The sequence below is a fragment of the Thamnophis sirtalis genome, unplaced genomic scaffold, assembly GCF_051295495.1.
Source record: "Thamnophis sirtalis isolate CommonGarterSnake01/CBP01778 unplaced genomic scaffold, rThaSir2_p1.2 scaffold_6, whole genome shotgun sequence".
Taxonomy (NCBI): Eukaryota; Metazoa; Chordata; class Lepidosauria; order Squamata; family Natricidae; genus Thamnophis; species Thamnophis sirtalis.
Genome location: NW_028261386.1, coordinates 41839337 through 41855650, shown reverse-complemented (window position 1 = coordinate 41855650; position 16314 = coordinate 41839337). Strand labels below are relative to the sequence as shown.

Genomic DNA, 16314 nt, shown 5'->3' with positions numbered 1-16314 from the left:
TTGGAAATGTAACACAGGTCTGCGACTAAAAAGCTGTTTGATTATTTTCATCCAATTCCATGTATTTTGATGTGCTGAAAACAAATAAAATATTGAAAAAACTCCTAGATGTCATGATTTGCCACAACATGCAAAATTGTCTTCAAATTTATCATTTTTTTTAATTTTTGGTATTTTTTTATATTATGGGTTTTTAACCAAATTTAAAGTCCAAATTACTATTAAGTAATTCACATAAGTGCATTTAAGATATAAAATGCCAAAAAAACCTTAAAGGGTTTGTCCGGGTTATGTAAAAAAAATATAGCACTGTAAATCTGATGGTCAGCAATATATATACATAAGCTAAGCAAGTTTTAAGTCTGTGTTTCTAATGGTAGAAGTTTTAAGTCTGTGTTTCTAATGGTAGAAGGGGTTAATCTTTCCTGAAGAATCCAGTGGGAGGGAGACACAGGATAATTAGCAGCATCTCCAGTCAGTGCAGGGGGCGTGGCCAGCACTGTGACATCTCGTGTACAGACACAGAGCTGCTCTCTCCTGCATGCCACACTTGTGCACGAATCATCATCAGGTTCTTGGTTCTAGGCTGTTTACACTTTTTCATTGCAATTCATGTTAGCTTGTCATTGTTCAACCGTTATGTTATGGCTCCGTGAAAGTGTATTAATTTGCCAGACAGTTTCTGTTTCATCTGTGGTGAATATACAGTGTTGAAGCAACAGCAGAATATTACAGACTTTGGGAAAAAAGTATACTTTGCATACTTTGGACTAAAAATTTGAGATCATGATAAAGTTTGGGCACCTCATAAAGTGTGCAAATGGTGTGTTGAGGACCTCTGAAACTGGTTCAAGGGTAAGAAAAAATCTTTCCGTTATGGGATTCCTATGGTATAGCGAGAGCAAAAGAACCATAGTGATGACTGTTACTTTTGTTCATGTGAAGTGAAAGGGTTTAATTCCAAATGGAAGCATCCCATTTCATACCCCAATCTTCACTCAGCAATTCGTCCCATCCCCCATGGCACAGATATACCAATACTCAAGCCCCCTGCTACCTTGGAAGGGATACCTAGCTCCGATGAAGGTGAAGTCATACCTGAACCAGATGACGAATCAAGTTCTGACTTTGAAGATGATACAAGACCAAAATTGTTTTCTCAGGAGGAGATGAATGATTTGGTAAGAGACTTGAATCTTCCCAGAGATGCCACTGAGTTATTCGGATCAAGGCTGAAAAGCAGGAATTTATTGTTGCCAGGAGTGTCATCTTCATGGTTCAGACATCATGAAAAGGAGTTTGTTCCTTACTTCGCTCAGGAAGACAAGTTGGTTTATTGCATCAAAGTCGAAGGTCTGAGGAGTCAATTTAAAATCCAATATGATTCAGTGCAATGGCGTCTTTTTATAGATTCTTCAAAAAGAAATCTCAAAGAAGTTTTACTCCACAACAGTTTTTACGCTTCCATACCTGTAGGTCATTCCGTACACTTGAAGGAAACCTATGAAAATCTGGAATTGGTTTTCGTAAACTTAAATATGAAGACCATGGTTGGCAAGTGTGTGGGGACTTGAAGGTCTTGTGCATGCTGCTCAGGCAACAAGCTGGGTATAACAAGTACCCTTTTTTTCTGTGTCTATGGGACAGTTAAGACCAAAAAAATCACTGGACCAAGAAGAGTTGGCAGCCGAGGGTGCTAACAGTGGGTGAAAAAAAATATCCTCCAAGACATTTGGTACCTTCCCATAAAGTTCTTCTACCACCTCTAAACACAAAATTGGGATTGATGAAGCAATTCGTAAAATCACTTCCAAGAGATGGAGAATGCTTCACCAAGTTTCCATGCCTGTCGGAATGCGTCACCAAGTTTCCATGCCTGTCGGAGGCCAAATTAAACGAAGTTGTGTTTGTCGGACCAGACATTAGGAGGCTTATAGTTGATAAAGAGTTTGTCAATACCATGACGGATCCTCAAAAAGAAGGGTGGATTGCATTTAAAGAAGTCGTACAGAAATTTTTAGGCAATAACAAAGATCCTCATCACAAAAAGATTGTCGGAAGAATGCTGAAAGCATTTCAAGCTTTAGGTTGCCTGATTAGTTTGAAAGTGCATTTCTTACACTCCCACCTTGACTACTTTCCTGAAAATTTGGGAGCTGTGAGTGAGGAACAAGGTGAACAATTCCACCAAGACATTAAAGAGATGGAAAGGAGATACCATGGAAAATGGAGCATTACAATAATGGAAGACTACTGTTGGATGCTTCAGAGAGACATTCCAGATGCTACTCACAAGCGTAAATGCACCAAGAGGAACCTCACAAGGATGAAGAATCAAATTTAGTGTGTGTGTAGGTGAGCTCATTTCAATTCAAAAAAGGATTTTCATGAAAATATTGTAATAAAACTTTAATTTTATAAGTCTATTTCCATTTATTTTGAGGTATTCCCTTATTTAACATAGTTACCTAAATTGTCAGGAAATGTGATGTCCTATGACAAAATGGAGGTCATTTTCAGATTCAGTGCACCAAAAAACCTAAAGATTACATGGAATAACCAAAACAGCTCTCGAAAAAATTTTTTTGCAGACCTGTGTGTAAATACAAGTATATGATAAGTATGCATTTATATATCTGTCTATAGTTAACAAAATAGGGATGGTGGCTCAGTGGCTAAGACGCTGAGCTTGTCAATCAGAATGGTCGGCAGTTCAGCGGTTCGAATCCCTAGTGCCACATAATGGAGTGAGTTCCTGTCTCTTGTCCCAGGTTCTGCCAACCTAGCAATCGAAAGCATCTAAAAATGCAAGTAGAAAAATAGGGACCACCTTGATGGGAAGTTCTGTGCGCCTTTGTCGTTTAGTCATGTCAGGCACAAGACCATGGAGACGTCTTTGGTCAGTGCTGGCTCTTTGGTTTTGAAATGGAGATGAGCACTGCCCCTTAGAGTCAGGAATGATTAGTACATGTGCGAGGGGAACCTTTACCTTATAGTTAACAAAAAGATGTCTCATCAGAAGGCAGAGAGGATTAGGAGAAAACTGGCTTTTCCTCCATGAGAATGCTGCCCAAATGCCTTCTCCCAAAGAATCACTGGTTACATAGTTTACCTAACATAAGTATAAGTATAATCTTTATTGTCATTATACTTAAATACAATGAAATTGGTTAAAATTCAACATAATTGACTTTAGATTACATTGTAATCTAAAGTCAATTAGCAATAGCAATAGCAGTTAGACTTATATACCGCTTCATAGGGCTTTCAGCCCTATCTAAGTGGTTTACAGAGTCAGCATATTGCCCCCATAGTCTGAGTCCTTATGCAGAAAGAACTGAAAATATTTGGAGATTTAAGGTCATATTTTAAAATCATTGAACCAAAATTTCAGTATGCTCAGGAAACACCTAAAAACAGAGGCCAGAAGGATAGAAACTGAAGCAAGGTTTGGAGTGGGGACAAACTTTCATCTTGGTTGAAAGTTGATTTTCTTCCATTTCTTTTGTTCCACCTTTCCCTTCTTTGTTTGGAATTTCAGTGACTATTAACTGAATTCAGGCATGGTGATTTGGGAACACATCTTAATGCCAAATGACAGCTCAGAGAATTATATGGCTCACGTACTAATTCACATCTGAATTAAGTCAAATCTAGGTTTGGGATTCAAGACTGTTAGGGTTCTTATATCCCACTGTTTCCATTTCTCAAACCATTAAAAACAATCGACCAACATTTATTCTTAAAAATGGGACACAAAACCTAGTCTGCACAATTGGTTTGACATTTTAAACAATACCACAATTGTAAACTGCCACAGCACCATGCTCCCAAACTCCCTTGCTCCTCTTTATTATTGAAGCCACAGACAAATCAGTGCAGGAAATTACAGTGGCTTAATTTCTACAGAGTTGGAAAGCAGGACAAAGCAAAATGTCCCAATAATGGAAAATCCATTTACTTCTTCCCCAACTTCAGCAAAATTGAAGGAGTGCTGAAAAACGACATTCAAAATATTTCATGTTGAACTGGATTCTGATCTGCAAATAAATAGGTTCAGTCTGGGGACACACGGCAAATAGCTGACTTAAGACCATGGTACATGTTATTTATTTATATCCCAGATTTATTTTTTATAAATAAGTCAGTGAACATATTTAATATTCTTTCCTCCTCCAATTCTTCCCACAACAACTCTGTGAGGTGGGTTGGCCTAAGAGAGAATGATTGGTCCAAGGTCACTCAGCTGGATTTCATGCCTAACGCATGAGTAGAATTCACAGTCTACTGATGTCTAGGTCAGCATATTAAGCACTAGAACAAACTAGTCTATGTAGGGAGATATGCAGAGATGACAGAGCTAGGAAAAGACTCCTTCACTTAAAATTCTTTAAAATGGGGAAATATGGGATTAGACAGCATTCCCAGTTTGCTAAGATTCGTGGAATTGCAATCAATCAACATATCTGGAGGGAACCATCTATGTAAAGACTGGAGGTTCTACAATTCAATTTCTCCTTTTTAAAACATTGAATATTTCATATAAGAACCATGTGTTTTGTCTATTTTGATTGGTCACAATAAAGGACTTAACTAACCTACTAAACTAAATCATTCATCAGTGTTAGCTAGGTTTGTTTTTATGCTCATTTTGAAGTCTGGAGGAGATCAAAGATTTAAACATAATACTTGTTGAAGGGGAATTTCTACACTTTCCACCCACATACCTGATACACATATGTAGTAAATGATAACTTAAAAACATTTGCTCTCAAAAAAATGCACAGGTACAGTATATGTGGTACCTTGCTCAATAGTAGTAATTGTGAGAGGGATCTTGGAATCCTAGTGGACAATCATTTAAATGGGAACCAGCAGTGTGCAGCAGCTGCCAAAAAAGCCAACACAGTTTATAGACTGAATAAACAGAGGTACAGAATTAAGATCACATGAAGTGTTAATATCACTTTATAATGCCTTGGTAAGACCACACTAGGAATGCTGCATTCAGTTTTGGTCACCATGATGTAAAAAAAGATGTGGAGACTCTAGAAAGAGTGCAAAGAAGAGCAACAAAGATGATTAGGGAACTGGAGGCTAAAACATATGAAGAACAGTTGCAGGAACTGGGTATGTTTAGTTCAATGAAAAGAAGGACTAGAGGAGACATGATAGCAGTGTTCCAATATTTCAGGGGTTGCCACAAAGAAGAGGGAGTCAAACTATTCTCCAGAGCAGCTGAGGCTAGAACAAGAAGCAGTGGGTGGAAACTAATCAAGGAGAGAAGCAACTTAGAACTGAGGAGAAATTTCCTGACAGTTAGAACAATTAATCAGTGGAACAACTTGCCTCCAGAAGTTGTGAATGCCCCAACACTGGAAGTCTTTAAGAAGATGTTGGATAGCCATTTGTCTGAAGTGGTATAGGGAACTGTCTAGGCAGGTGGTTGGACTAGAAGACCTCCAAGGTCCCTTCCAACTCTCCTATTCTATTCTATTCATTATACCTTTTAGTACAAGGTTTTCATATAACAAAAACAATTTGTACAATGGAAATTTAAATTCTGATAGAATAAACAATTCTATTTCAGAAAAAATAGGTGCATTGAATACTAAAGTTCAGTTAATTCTGCACCCAGTAAATATTCTGAAAAATCTAGTAACTGATTTATTTGCATTTATAGAGGAAATCACAGAATGATGTAACTTCAGGAAGTAACAAACAGATACACAGAAATTATATCTCCACTTCCTAATCTGTAACCCGTTTAACAATATTTCTAAAGGTATTGCAATAGAAAAATCTTGCAAATTAAGCATAATAATACTTTTTCAAAATCTTAAAAGCAGAAAGAACTCAAAGTGTACAGAGTTGCAGCAACTTAACTCTCCCAATCCTAGTTTCATTTTGAGAGTCCAATAAATAAAAAGGCAAAGCGATGATGATGATGATGATGATGATGATGATGATGATGATGATGATGATGATGATGATATCATCTGTGGAATTCTGGGAGTTGAAGTCCATCCATCTTAAAGTTGCTGAGGTTGAGAAACACTGTTATTGCACATTTCTGTTTAATGATGTTTTCCCAGACTACCAGTGAAGGATGATTACTATTTTAACACATATTTTATTAGACAATTTCCCACAGATGTGGATCTTTCCAGATAGATGTACGGTTGCAGTATTAAAACTAATGCAGCTGACATTGATATTGTGTTTTTTCTCTAAAACATGTAATTTCCATTTTCAGTCAGTGAGTACCACAGTGCATGGTTGTGGGAATGTCTTGCCCAGAAATTGTAGGGGTATTTGCTCAGCCCATCTCTGTGCTCTTGAGTAGTGAGGATGGATAACAGGCTGATTGGCTGTTGTTGTTGCTTTTGCAAGTGCTGAACTTTTACAAAGAGTAAACATGCTCATTTCTGATCAACATGCACATTCTGATAGTCAGGCCAGCCCACTCAAGTTCTGTTTTGTTTAAATTATATAATAAGCAATGGAAAACCTGAGTTGTTTGGAAGTTCCTTCTCTGATCTGCCCTTTCTTGAAGTGAGACATATAACATAATCAAGCCATTCTGAACCCAGCAATATTGGTCTGATTTCTTGGGATTCGAAATGTGTTGCACCAGGTAGAGAGAAAAAAAGTGGAGAATGCCAATCAAAAGTATTTCAACTTTCATCAATAGAGCTTTTGACCTCAAATTCTAGTGAGATTTTCTTCCTCCGGGGAGAAAATAAAGTATCTCTGTTGATTACTTTCTCATGCACTTCCCTATTATTTTCCTCCTGCCCCTTCCTCGGTTTGGGGAATTGAACATCAGAGGGCCATTTTATATTGCAATGTAACCTACTTTTCTCCCATTCTGCTCTTGTCTGTTCAGAAGTTCCAGTCTGGGCTACAGTGGGATGGCAATGGGACCTAGTCTGGATATCAGCCACTGCAAGATCTAATCCTGAGCCTATCCTTTAATTTTCAAATGTTTGCACACATGGATCCTTTCATACACACATGCACCTTCCTTATTATCTCCTTTGATACTAATACTTTCTCCTCCTTCCTTCCATGGCACCATCATAGATCCAACGTTACAATAACCAACACAGTATAGAACATATTTCATTCCTTCAATGCTCTGTAGGTCCATGAAAACATAACAAGGAAGAAATTTCAGTTCAGCTTCATAGAAATCAAGTACTAATGTTCCTATCTTACAACTTTAAAAATGTTTTAAAAATAATAAAGGAAAGAGAGAGTAAACTTTGCAATGGGGTGAGCATGGGCATTGGATGGAAAAGTAAGGAAAAAGTGCTTCACTCATCCCAGGGCAGAATTTCAACAATGCCTATTGGAGATGTAAGCATGGAATGGATCGTTTTTTTTAAAGTTAAAGATAATTCATTCACTTAACAGGCCATCACTGGATTTTTAAAAAAACAGTAATTGACTAGCAGATAAAATAACCACTTAGAAATGAAATGGCTGCATTGGGCAATGACCAGTCATTGGAGGAGAAAGATGTCCAGGCATTCTATCCAATCACAGTTGGAGTTCTTATTGAAACAGAACAAAGTGCTGGAGACCATCCAGTGTGAAGGGTTTAAGATGGCTCAGGTTAGAAAACAGTTTTGAATTGTTGGAAAACACAGATGTGAGATGCATTTACAATGGGCTAGGAGTGGGAGGAAGATGAGAATTACCTGTTCTTGCTCTCAGGAATGGCTCATGCCAGTGATGGGCCAAGAAGAACGTGTGGATTTGCCAAGTCTCTTTTATGTGGTTGCACTAAGTTTTCTGGTTCAAAAATCTGGTCTTCTAAAGTGATATAGGAAAGCTGTGGGAATAAAATTTTCTCCCTACTGTAGATCTTTAACCCCATCATAGGTGGGCTATAGAAGAAGTTACAAGGACATGCATGAAGATGGAAGATTATGCGGCCTATGTGTTTCCTCTCTCTTGATGATAGTAACAAGTAGGGCACTATGCCTGGCTAGATATGCAAAGGTTTGTTCTCCTCCTTTTCATGGATGGCCCTGCTGGGGAAACACACCTAGTAGTACAAATGGAAATGTTCTATGCTATAGACAAAGCATCCATTTTAATCAGAATCCACCACCTTAGGTAAATTACTTTGCTTCTCAACACAACAGTTTTGTTCTCTGAACAATACAGCTTCATCAGGGTGTATTCTCCAAACAGACATATTAATTGAAATGAATTATTTTTTTTGGAATAAAACAGATTTGTGTTCTTAAAACTGCAAAAGCACAGTAAAAGTTGGAAAAAGCCTTCCTCAAACTCTTGCCCTCCAGATCTGTTGGGACTCCCATAATTTCCAGCCAGGATAGCCTTTGACCTTCACTGTCTGAGTTTGAGTCTAGAAAGAGTGATAACACCAATTTTTATAGGCTTTCCCATCTCAGCTTGCCTTTAGAGAAATAAAACCAACATTAATATAGTACAGATATCTCATTTTTTACCACTTTGTGTTTTTTTGTCCATCTTTAGGAGGAGTTGCAGTGACTTCCCTGAAAGACACATGTACAGAAAGACTTTAAAATACTTAGTGGTAAGTAATTGCACAAATAGAGAATCAGATATTTTCCTCTAACAGTTTTTCATATCCAAATAGTTTCAAGCATGGAAATAGAATCTAGATTTTCCCACCCTCAGTCATCACACATTTCAGCTACTTATGAAAATCAGGACACAGATTCTGCATATTTACAGCCTCACAAAGTAATAAGGTAGACAGCTGTGACCTCTATTTTAAACTGGGGAAATTTAAAAGGGAGATTCATTGAGCTGGTTAACTATACATATGTTTCCTGCTGCAAAACTAGAGCCTCAGCAGCTGCTTGATTCTGTTAGGCAGAATTCTGTCAGGCCAGCAGTAAGTAAAATACATACATGACCTTTTCAACATTCTAGGATATCAAAAGCTTAATAAGGACTGAACCCAGATCTAAGTTCTATAGGTATTATGCTCTTTGTATTAGTGGCTGTTGTTCAATTGCTTGCACTTCTATTACATGAATACAGCTCATTCTGGAACTCTAGTTTATTTCCAAGAAACCTATGAGATGCTGCCACAGGACCATGTATTTAGATTTCTACATGTTTAGCTTACATGTCTTAGCTATCTTTCTTTCTTTTTTCTTTCTTTTTTCTTTCTTTCTTTCTTTCTTTCTTTCTTTTTTTGGGGGGGGCAGAATTTCTCTCTTTTGACAAAGATTATACAGGCGCCTGTATAAAGTTACAAAACTTTCATTGTAGTAAGTTCAAATTCTGGAATTCCAGAATTTGGGGAAATTGTTTTTTTTTTAAGTATACAAGGAGATGTTCACAACTCAGGCATTTAGCAATAGCAATGGCACTAAGACTTACATAGGACTCCATAGTGCTTTACAGCACTGTCTGAGTGGTTTACAAAATTCAGCATATTACCCTCAACAATCTGGGTCCCTAGTTTACCAACTTCGGAAGGATGGAAGGCTGAATTAATTTTGAGCTGGTCAGAATCAAACTGGAATATTACATTCTAACTGCTGAGCCATCATGGAAAGTGAATCTGGGAAGAGTTTTGCATTTCATTGTTGGTTTGTATTTCCCAATTCAAATTGACAGGAAGTTATTCTGAGGAACTTTTCAGAGGGGGTTCAGGAGGTTGAAAAACAATTTGGAGGAGCTGAACGTAGCCATGGAAACTTAGGTTGCCCAATTTTCTGCCAAGCCATAAATCTGAGTGGCTGGGTTCACTCAATATTTCAGTTAGCTTCATAACAAATTTAGAGACCAGACCAGTGGTCGGGTTGCTAAGCTGTTTACTACCGGTTCGCTTGTGCAGAAGCGTCCTGGAGGGTGGGCGGAACCTCCCGCCATTGCCACTACTGGTTCGGCCAAACTAGGCCAAACTGGAAGCAACCCTGGAGAAGATGGCTTGCTTTTTCTGAGATATGTAATTAAAAACTGGACACTTGATTTTCCTTGTAGGAACCTAGGAATCTTATAAGCTTGACCTTTTTTTTAGTCAATTACTCTACCAGTTTACTACCAAATGTGAAGAAGTGTGGATTCTTATCCTCTTAACTCTCTAACAGTTGAATAGTGCTTCCAAATATATTTATTCTTTCTAAAGCTTGGGAAGAAGGACAGGCAGTTTTCAGAATTTACAACATGAATTTATTCTCCCTGTCTCTTTTTAAACATGAAAGAAAATAGCCTTCGCTTTATTTGAAACAGTGTCTTCTCCTATATGGTGACATTTTACATTTAAAAATAAAAAAATAAATCCAAATCGAGCACAAAAATTCCAGATTCATTTATTTCTTTAATATTTATTTATTATTATTTATTTATATTAATATAGTTCCCTATAGAATACAATAATAAAACAGTTGGAAGGGACCTTGGAGGTCTTCAACCCCTTCCTTGAGCAAGAGATCCTATTTTTGTAAAAATTTTGTGTGCACCAAAATTGTGTGTGCCAAAATTGTGTGTGCATGCACACCCACAATTTAATGTGCCCTGCACAACTGAGCATGCAGGCAAGACTCTCCCCGTTTGTGGGGGGGGTTCTGCCTTCCCCAGGCTGCAGAGGCTTTCCTGAAGCCTGGGGAGGGCGAAAACGGCTTCCCCCAGGACCCTCGAAGGCCCTCCATAAAGCAGAAATGGATTGTTTCTGAATATTCAATTGGCCCGTTGGCCCTATTTTTTCATCCTCCCTGGACTCCAGAGGCTTTCCTGAAGCCTGGGGAGGGTGAAAACAGCCTCCCCTGGCTCTCCAGATGTCCAAAAATCAGCTGGCCAGTGTGTGCATGCGTGCCAGAGCTGACAGACACAGGTTGGCCATCACGGCCCTATATCATTTCAGACAAATGGTTGTCCAATCTCTTTTTGAAAGTCTTCAATGAATTTCTGAAGGCAATTGGTTAATTGCTCTCCCTGTTAGGAAATATCTCCTTAGTTCTAGGTTGCTTCTCTCCTTGGTAAGTTTCCAACCATTGTTTCTTGTCTTGCCTTCAAGTGCTTTGGAAATTAGTCTGATCCTCTTGTCTTTGTAGGAGCCACTCAAATATTGGAACATGCTTACACGTCCCCCCTAATCCTTCTTTTCATCAGACTAGAGACATACCCAATTCCTGTAACCATTCATAGTATGTTTTAGCCTCCAGCCCCTAATCATTTTTGTTGCTCTTCTCTGCACTCTTAACATCTTTTTTATATTATGGTGACCAGAACTGGATGCAGTGTGGTCTTACTGAGGCTTTGTAAAGCAGTGCTAGGACTTCACGTGACCTTGATTCTATCCCTCTAAGGATCTTAGGATTGCATTGCCTTCTTTGACTGCTGCGGTACACTCTTGTATCATGTTATATCAAAATTGTACCATCTTATATCAAACTGTGGCCAGCTCCCAGAATATAATCCTGATCTGTATATATATGTTCTATATGTCCTAGGTTCCATGGAATCTTCCTGATTTTGAGAACTCCAGAGGCTTTTTAGGAGAGAGGAAGAGCTTCCTTTGCAGGACACAAAACAGCTTTGCAAACAAAAAATATCCAGCAAGTGATAGATAGCATCCTCAGTATGCCCTTTGCATGTCAGGAACTGCTCTTCCCACCCTGCCACAATTGTGCTTTTTCCTGTCTTCCTCTACTAAAACCTGCACTGCTGTTCTGCTATTTCTTTATCAGAGATTTGTTTTTTGTTTGGTTTGTTTGGGGATGGGGAAAGATACATGCGAGATACAAAAGCACTGGGCAATTTGAATAGAATACAACATCCTCTGGACTTTGAGCAAAAATGTATGAATGAGGCAGGCAATTGCATAATAGAAGCCAGGAAATTGTGGGCAAATTATTGGAAGGTAGAGAAAACACCCCTTAACAGTTCTAACAGCAAGCATGCATGCTATGCAAAAAGACCTCCCAAATCAGCAACTTGCTCTTTTTTTCCCCCTTTAACTAAAATGTGAGTTTGATCAAGCTTAGTACTGGATTATCATTAGATTGGAACTAGAGATACAGAAACTTTTAACTCTTAATTGCCATATAGTGGTTGTCTGTTTTTCTTCCAGCCCACATCTAGTAGCCAAATACTTAGAAGATCTCAGCAGGTCACAGACTGAGTCCAGCAACTAAGCAGGGTCAAGCTTGATTGATTTGGATGGGGTTACTTCAAGTAACATCAGGGCAGGAGGCTAGATGAGAAGAAGATAATGACAGGCTACTTCGGTAACACTGCCCCCCCCAAAAAAGAACCCTACATGACCAAAGCCATGAAGACACCACATCCAAAGGAGACTTTACGTGTTAGATTTGGAAGACAACAACTTTGAGAGTGAAGATAATTAACCCTTCCTCTGCAGGCTACCTTTCTAATTTCTATCCATCCAGAGAATTCCAGATGTATATTTCCAAAGTTTGTATAGTCTAGCTAACGGGGAGAGCTTAAGCTTACCATTTTGATCTCCCAGGGCTGTTCAATCAGCCATGTTAACACAAATTATGGGTTTTAGTTGAAGGAAATCTATTTTAGAGATAGAAACCATCCTTTCCATTAATTATCATCCCATCTCCAAATAACAGAAGTGACATTGTATTGTTGTGGTAATGTCACTGAGTTTGCAGAAATCCAGATGTCCCATCCAATAGATATAGGAAACACTCTCCCATGCCACCTAGTGGTTATTTGGAATTTTGCAACCCATACTTTGCAGTTTTAATAAAATTGATGTGAAGGAAGAGTTTTATTTATTCATACACCACATTTTAACATAACATTTCCATGTCATTGTATGTTTCCATGTCAATGAAGTTTCACAGAGATAGGGTGGAACAAAAGTGTGATGGACAAGTTGATGTGGGAACAGATGTGCCCTAAAAATAGCTAAATACATGAAACAATGTAAAAGTTGTGTAGGAAGCTAGCACCCACCTCTCTCCTAGAAAATGAAATATTTCAGGAAATATTAAAAGGGTGGACTATTTCCCCCTAAAAGTGGGGCAGAAACTCATCCCCCACCTTTGTCAATGGGCCATTAGCAAGAGCCAAGGTGGCGCAGTGGTTAGAGTGCAGTACTGCAGGCCACTTCAGCTGACTGCTAGCTGCAGTTCAGCGGTTCAAATCTCACCGGCTCAAGGTTGACTCATCCTTCCATCCTTCCGAGGTGGGTGAAATGAGGACCCAGACTGTGGAGGTGATATGCTGACTCTGTAAACCGCTTAGAGAGGGCTGAAAGCCCTATGAAGCGGTATATAAGTCTAACTGCTATTGCTATTGCTATTAAGGAAGCTCAAAGCCCAGAGAGGGCATAAAACCCAGGGACTCTCAGCATTTCCTCCCTTTTCTGCTCAGGAGCTCAAGCCATGTGATCCTGTCCACCATTAAACCATCTTTCCAAGCAGCCTCCATGTTTCCAGTGTCTTGTTCCCCATTTGGGACTGAAGCCAGATGGACACTTCTTCCAGTTTAACAGTTGTTAACTGCAAATCCCAGCATCCCATTCAACATTGGGACATTTGGAAATTGTAGTATAGCTATCTGTGACATAATCCTAAATTGCAGGAAGCATTGGAATAGGTTAATCATGCATCAGGTCTGCACAGTTTGTGATTCATTTAGCCAAATACAACCAATTAGTCTGGGAATTTGTTCTTGCAAAGAGAAAAAAAGGAAGCAGAATCATTGTCTAGCCACACTTTGGCTAGCAATAGGGTTAGGCCCCCTCAACACTCACTGTTTACATCAGAACCTGAATGCCTGAATGCCCAATATTGTCCCTCCTACCACCACCACTGCCCTGCAGCAAAAAATGTCAATAATCTTAGTCAAACCTTCATGTTCCAACAAATAACCAGTTTTTCTTGTTCAAGCAACTATAGAAATATAGGGTGTAAATGACTTTAAGTTTTCCCCCACCCTTCCTTTTGTGTTAGGTGTTTTCAAATGACCAAACCAGGCTTGATCTCTCCTGGGTAAATTCTTGGGTGGAGGAAGACAGAAAATCTTCCCATAGGCTATTTGTTACTCATTTCATCACTTAGGAGGACAACATATTATTATCCCAGCAAGGCCAAAGCAACACTAGGAGGAAACCTTTGTTTGTGTGTGTTTACATATCCCAGAAATTGCTGAATTACTTCACAGCTATGACATCATTGTTGCAGATGTATTACAAACCCACATTCGAAGCCAAGTTTAAATAAAGGTTTCCATCATGTATAAAGCCTTCTGCAGAAGAGCAAATTCTGTGACATTCATCTTGTTTACAGGATTAAGCCCTTTGTGTGTGAAAGAGAATGAAGAAAATACAGTGACAACTCAGGAGGCTGTGAGTGGCTGGCAATTTGTGAGACTATTTTTAATGAGTTTAGAAGGTGCATTTTCTTTTGGTTTTAGGTCAAATAAGAGCTTGTTAAAACCACTGCAAACTAAGCCTGGTTGGGTGTGTTGCTTATATTACTTTTCTATTATTATAATTAATTTTAATATTAATATGTGTAATCACTTTTTCTAACCCCACTAGGAGCTCTGGAGTGACTAATACGGTGCAAGGAAGTTTCCAGAATTCTTCCTAAATCAGCAAAATTCAGGATTCCAATCTGTTTATATTTAAAATATTCCTCCAAGTTAAATTTACAAAATGACTTTTAACAACATTCATCTTTCATATTTATTTTTAAAATGTATATTCTATTCTTCAAAATCACAGAGTCAGGACTACATTCTGAAATTATGCCAATTTTTTTTAAAAATGTGCATAATTTTGGATTTTGCTTCTTTGCTTCTAGGTTCTATGCTTGCATACTTTCAAGGACAAAAAATCCAGGTCACAGCCATATATTAACTACACACTTTAGTTTTGGGACTAAAATAATCTAATACAAGTAGAAACAGTTTTACTTCACCATGATGTATAATCCCAGCCACTGTGCTTTCTAAATAATAATTGCTGGCTTAGTAACATGCATGATCAAGGTTACTATGGCTTGTTCAGCAGATCATGGCATAATGCAGAATGTAAACCGAGAATGTGCCTGAATATTTCCTACTCAAATCGTTTTAAGCTCTTGGTTACAAATGTTTTCCCTTCATTAATGTGTAATGTGTGATGCACCTTTGGAGGAATGACTAGCCTCCAGAAGTTGTGGGTGCTCCAATATTGGAGGTTTTTAAGAAGACATTGGACAAACATTTGTCCAAAATGGTATAGGGTTTTCTGCTTGAGCAGGAGGTTGAACTAGAAGACCTCCCAATTCCTTCTGTTATGTGACATAGTTGTGAATATCATTCTATTTTTACTTTCTGAATTTTGTATGTTTGGCTAGATACACTTCCTTGTAAGAACAAAATGTTTTTCTCCTACTTGTTATAACCTGATAAACATTGCTTTTATTCTGTTGATTTTTCAAACTCTGTTAAGGTGTGGTTGATTTTTACTTGAGCGGTGGGCCCACAGCTTAATATTGTGACTTTCAGAACCAATGTGCTTGCATCATTTTCAGTTAGCACACCTTTATTTCATCTGCACTGTAAAACAAAGTCACTGGGGCAACAGTGCTCACAAATCAGTCATAAACAGGGATCAACCCAAGCAGTTGTTGGGCATATATTTATTTGTAGCAATTGCTTGTATAAATGCAGTGCTTATTGTTAAACGCAATTTAAAAGATACTAACTTTGGGTTCATGTAGCACATTAAATGAAGCTAAAATAGCGTTGGGTAGTTTTGTGGTTCACTGTGTTCTGGGAACCCAGCTGTTTTAGTGGATTGTATGAACCAGACCATCACAAAAGGCTATAATACGGTTTATTTGTTTGAGTACATAGTGGTATATAAACAGAGAGATGGGGTTTTGTTAAACCAAGTTTGTAGTTGAGAATGCTGAGTGAACTTTGTCCTTGAAACAGTCCATTTGTATATCTTGCTCAACTTCTTCCTTAGTCTGGTGGACTAAGATCCTGGACTATAATTGCCATAATCAACCATTAATGAGGAGACTAGGTGGGATATAGTATGAAATGTGTACAAGGTGCCATGTTAAGGAAACTCTGAGCTTTTGCTGTAGTGAGCTTGAGTTTGAGTCAGTCATTTTGCTGATTTTATAAATTCACAAAATTCCAATGGTATACATAATTCCACAACATGCAGCCTGGAAAACCTGATTGTGTAGGAATGATGAATGAATGGACCCCTGCCTCATTCATACAGATTGATGGAAAGGCTAACGCAGGTTGAAGCATCCTTTATGCAATCTTTTAGAAGAAGCCAAAAATGATGGTGGTTATTTTTACATGATT

General features: G+C 38.3%; 1 long non-coding RNA gene across 1 annotated transcript in view; it reads left to right on the top strand.

Annotated features, from left to right (window-relative positions):
* LOC106539404 (uncharacterized) overlaps positions 1-13152 on the top strand; it is a 66916-nt gene extending 53764 nt beyond the window's left edge. Inside the window, exons 3-4 of the long non-coding RNA XR_015696940.1 lie at positions 8515-8575; positions 11469-13152. This is a non-coding gene — a long non-coding RNA (uncharacterized LOC106539404). The remainder of the gene's footprint in view (positions 1-8514; positions 8576-11468) is intronic.
* Positions 13153-16314: the final 3162 nt, after the last annotated feature.